Genomic DNA, 6,095 nt, shown 5'->3' on the forward strand with positions numbered 1-6,095 from the left:
CATTATAGATAAGAACAGTCCCATACCTACCATTATAGATAAGAACAGTCCCATATCTACCATTAAAGATAAGATTAGTCCCATACCTACCATTATAGATAAGAACAATCCTATACCTACCATTATAGATAAGAACAGTCCCATATCTACCATTATAGATAAGAACAATCCTATACCTACCCTTATAATAAGAACAATCCTATACCTACCATTATAGATAAGAACAGTCCCATATCTACCATTAAAGATAAGATTAGTCCCATACCTACCATTATAGATAAGAACAGTCCCATATCTACCATTAAAGATAAGATTAGTCCCATACCTACCATTATAGATAAGAACAGTCCCATATCTACCATTAAAGATAAGATTAGTCCCATACCTACCATTATAGATAAGAACAATCCTATACCTACCATTATAGATAAGAACAGTCCCATATCTACCATTATAGATAAGAACAGTCCCATATCTACCATTAAAGATAAGATTAGTCCCATACCTACCATTATAGATAAGAACAATCCTATACCTACCATTATAGATAAGAACAATCCTATACCTACCCTTATAGATAAGAACAATCCTATACCTACCATTATAGATAAGAACAATCCTATACCTACCATTATAGATAAGAACAGTCCCATATCTACCATTATAGATAAGAACAATCCTATACCTACCCTTATAGATAAGAACAGTCCCATATCTACCATTAAAGATAAGATTAGTCCCATACCTACCATTATAGATAAGAACAGTCCCATATCTACCATTATAGATAAGAACAATCCTATACCTACCCTTATAGATAAGAACAGTCCCATACCTACCATTATAGATAAGAACAATCCTATACCTACCCTTATAGATAAGAACAGTCCCATATCTACCATTATAGATAAGAACAATCCTATACCTACCATTATAGATAAGAACAATCCTATACCTACCATTATAGATAAGAACAGTCCCATACCTACCATTATAGATAAGAACAGTCCCATATCTACCATTAAAGATAAGATTAGTCCCATACCTACCATTATAGATAAGAACAGTCCCATATCTACCATTATAGATAAGAACAGTCCCATACCTACCATTATAGATAAGAACAATCCTATACCTACCCTTATAGATAAGAACAATCCTATACCTACCCTTATAGATAAGAACAGTCCCATACCTACCATTATAGATAAGAACAGTCCCATACCTACCATTATAGATAAGAACAGTCCCATATCTACCATTATAGATAAGAACAATCCTATACCTACCCTTATAGATAAGAACAGTCCCATATCTACCATTATAGATAAGAACAATCCTATACCTACCCTTATAGATAAGAACAGTCCCATACCTACCATTATAGATAAGAACAATCCTATACCTACCCTTATAGATAAGAACAGTCCCATATCTACCATTAAAGATAAGATTAGTCCCATACCTACCATTATAGATAAGAACAATCCTATACCTACCCTTATAGATAAGAACAGTCCCATATCTACCATTAAAGATAAGATTAGTCCCATACCTACCATTATAGATAAGAACAATCCTATACCTACCATTATAGATAAGAACAGTCCCATATCTACCATTAAAGATAAGATTAGTCCCATACCTACCATTATAGATAAGAACAGTCCCATATCTACCATTATAGATAAGAACAGTCCCATATCTACCATTAAAGATAAGATTAGTCCCATACCTACCATTATAGATAAGAACAGTCCCATATCTACCATTATAGATAAGAACAGTCCCATATCTACCATTATAGATAAGAACAGTCCCATATCTACCATTAAAGATAAGATTAGTCCCATACCTACCATTATAGATAAGAACAATCCTATACCTACCCTTATAGATAAGAACAATCCTATACCTACCATTATAGATAAGAACAATCCTATACCTACCCTTATAGATAAGAACAGTCCCATATCTACCATTATAGATAAGAACAGTCCCATATCTACCATTAAAGATAAGATTAGTCCCATACCTACCATTATAGATAAGAACAGTCCCATACCTACCATTATAGATAAGAACAGTCCCATATCTACCATTATAGATAAGAACAGTCCCATACCTACCATTAAAGATAAGATTAGTCCCATACCTACCATTATAGATAAGAACAGTCCCATATCTACCATTATAGATAAGAACAGTCCCATATCTACCATTATAGATAAGAACAATCCTATACCTACCCTTATAGATAAGAACAGTCCCATATCTACCATTAAAGATAAGATTAGTCCCATACCTACCATTATAGATAAGAACAGTCCTGTACTAACCATTATAGATAAGAACAGTCCCATATCTACCATTATAAATAAGAATAGTCCCATATCTACCATTATGAATAAGAACAGTCCCATATCTACCATTAAAGATAAGATTAGTCCCATACCTACCATTATAGATAAGAACAGTCCCATACCTACCATTATAGATAAGAACAATCCTATACCTACCCTTATAGATAAGAACAGTCCCATATCTACCATTATAGATAAGAACAATCCTATACCTACCCTTATAGATAAGAACAGTCCCATACCTACCATTATAGATAAGAACAGTCCCATATCTACCATTAAAGATAAGATTAGTCCCATACCTACCATTATAGATAAGAACAATCCTATACCTACCCTTATAGATAAGAACAGTCCCATATCTACCATTATAGATAAGAACAATCCTATACCTACCCTTATAGATAAGAACAATCCTATACCTACCCTTATAGATAAGAACAATCCTATACCTACCCTTATAGATAAGAACAATCCTATAAGCCAGTACCTGTACCACTAGGAGACGTACCTTGTTACTACAAGACCGTATCTGTACCGTGGGAGACGTGACCGTACCTGTACCGTGGGAGACGTGACCGTACCTGTACCATTGGGAGACGTACCGTGTTAGTACAAGACCGTACCTGTACCGTGGGAGACGTGACCGTACCTGTACCGTGGATGACATACTACATTCATGTGGAGACCGGCGGAAGGTTCCTCTGGAAGTGTAGGATTCGTGTGAGGGCAGAGTTCATCACTGTTGATCACAGAGCAGCTCTCAAGGTGGGATGTTTACATGATGGATCCTCAGTGGCCCACAGAAGTATACTGCAAGTCAGTGTCTGTCTGTACAGTGTCGCTGAGGACGCTGTCGCATTGAAGGATGGATCCTCAGTGACCCACAGAAGTATACTGCAAGTCAGTGTCTGTCTGTGTAGTGTCGCTGAGGACGCTGTCGCATTGAAGGATGGATCCTCAGTGACCCACAGAAGTATACTGCAAGTCAGTGTCTGTCTGGACAGTGTCGCTGAGGACGCTGTCGCATTGAAGGATGGACCCTCGGCATCTTGCACACCTCAGTAAGATTTTATATATCTGGAAGGATTTCACTCGTATATCCTGCTGTTGTACCACCTCTACTCTCCCATAATGTCTGGTAACGCCAGGTGTTACTGTCTGGTCTGGTAACGCCAGGTGTTACTGTCTGGTCTGGTAACGCCAGGTGTTACTGTCTGGTCTGGTAACGCCCGGTGTTACTGTCTGGTCTGGTAACGCCAGGTGTTACTGTCTGGTCTGGTAACGCCAGGTGTTACTGTCTGGTCTGGTAACGTCAGGTGTTACTGTCTGGTCTGGTAACACCAGGTGTTACTATCTGGTCTGGTAACGTCAGGTGTTACTGTCTGGTATGGTAACACCAGGTGTTACTGTCTGGTCTGGTAACACCAGGTGTTACTGTCTGGTCTGGTAACGCCAGGTGTTACTGTCTGGTCTGGTAACGTCAGGTGTTACTGTCTGGTCTGGTAACGCCAGGTGTTACTGTCTGGTCGGGTAACGCCAGGTGTTACTGTCTGGTCTGGTAACGTCAGGTGTTACTGTGTGATGTGAAGATTGGAAGACTTATTCAGGTAACAAGTGTTCCCTGTACAGCAGAATGAATGAGGAGGGTGTGCCACGGAGTTGACGTGCCTCTGGCAGCTTGCTGTGATATAAAGCGGTTAGTTGTCATGCGTCTGGCAGCTTCCTGGGCACGTTTACAACGGTGTATGGGGGTGTTAGTTGTCATGCGTCTGGCAGCTTCCTAGGCACGTTTACAACGGTGTTTGGGGATGTTAGTTGTCATGCGTCTGGCAGCTTCCTGGGCACGTTTACAACGGTGTATGGGGGTGTTAGTTGTCATGCGTCTGGCAGCTTCCTAGGCACGTTTACAACGGTGTTTGGGGATGTTAGTTGTCATGCGTCTGGCAGCTTCCGAGGCGCGTTTACAACGGTGTATGGGGGTGTTAGTTGTCATGCGTCTGGCAGCTTCCTGGGCTCGTTTACAACGGTGTATGGGGTGTTAGTTGTCATGCGTCTGGCAGCTTCCGAGGCGCGTTTACAACGGTGTATGGGGTGTTAGTTGTCATGCGTCTGGCAGCTTCCTGGGCGCGTTTACAACGGTGTATGGGGGTGTTAGTTGTCATGCGTCTGGCAGCTTCCTCGGCTTATGTGCAAAGAAACAGACTGACTGACAGACAGACAGACCATCTTGACCTCTTCGTAGTATAAGTATCTATTTACAAAAGTCGCATATAAGGTGCAGGGGCTGTACTTATATCCTATGGGAGAATGTAATTTAAAAATGTAATTCTCTAGTCTGCAATGTTTACGAAGAGTACATCTCTTGGGTTGCCCTTATTGAAGATGATACGTTTTCTTATTCTTCTTATTTTTGTTTTTTTATTGTACTTCATTACCCCCTTTCTCAAATCACAAATCATTTACGATAATTTACAGAATGCCTTAGACATTAAGCGCAGGTGTCGTTTTCTATGCAAGCAAACATTGTATTTTTCGTTGATTCATAAATTTGGTCTCGAATTCTTTCCTGGTGTGTAATAACAGTGTATGAAGGAGGAGGAGAAGGTGGAGAATTCTCTCATACACATGACAGTGATACTTGTGGTACAAGGAGGACTGATCGTAAAAAAATCTCGCTCACCTCGTCTTGCTGTTCGAGATTAATCTCTCTCTCTCTCTCTCTCTCTCTCTCTCTCTCTCTCTCTCTCTCTCTCTCTCTCTCTCTCTCTCTCTCTCTCTCTCTCTCAACAGCTGAGTCTAGAATTATACAGTTATTCTAAGTGTCATACTTACACAATATAATTCTCAATGTTCTAGCTTGGATATCTAAGATCATTTATCTATAATTCATCACTCTCTGTCGTATAATTCATCACTCTCTGTCGTATAATTCATCACTCTCTGTCGTATAATTCATCACTGTCGTATAATTCATCACTCTCTGTCGTATAATTCATCACTGTCGTATAATTCATCACTCTCTGTCGTATAATTCATCACTCTCTGTCGTATAATTCATCACTCTCTCGTATAATTCATCACTCTCTGTCGTATAATTCATCACTCTCTGTCGTATAATTTATCACTCTCTGTCGTATAATTCATCACTCTCTGTCGTATAATTCATCACTCTCTGTCGTATAATTCATCACTCTCTGTCGTATAATTCATCTCTCTCTGTCGTATAATTCATCACTCTCTGTCGTATAATTCATCACTCGTATAATTCATCACTCTGTCGTATAATTCATCACTCTCTGTCGTATAATTCATCACTCTCTGTCGTATAATTCATCACTCTCTGTCGTATGATTCATCACTGTCGTATAATTCATCACTCTCTATCGTATAATTCATCACTCTCTGTCGTATAATTCATCACTCTCTGTCGTATAATTCATCACTCTCTGTCGTATAATTCATCACTCTCTGTCGTATAATTCATCACTCTCTGTCGTATAATTCATCACTGTCTGTCGTATAATTCATCACTCTCTGTCGTATAATTCATCTCTCTCTGTTGTATAATTCATCACTCTCTGTTGTATAATTCATCACTCTCTATCGTATAATTCATCACTCTCTGTCGTATAATTCATCTCTCTCTGTCGTATAATTCATCACTCTCTGTCGTATAATTCATCACTCTCTGTCGTATAATTAATCACTCTCTGTCGTATAATTCATCTC

This window comes from Panulirus ornatus, chromosome 33 (genome assembly GCF_036320965.1).
Source record: "Panulirus ornatus isolate Po-2019 chromosome 33, ASM3632096v1, whole genome shotgun sequence".
NCBI classification, from domain to species: Eukaryota; Metazoa; Arthropoda; class Malacostraca; order Decapoda; family Palinuridae; genus Panulirus; species Panulirus ornatus.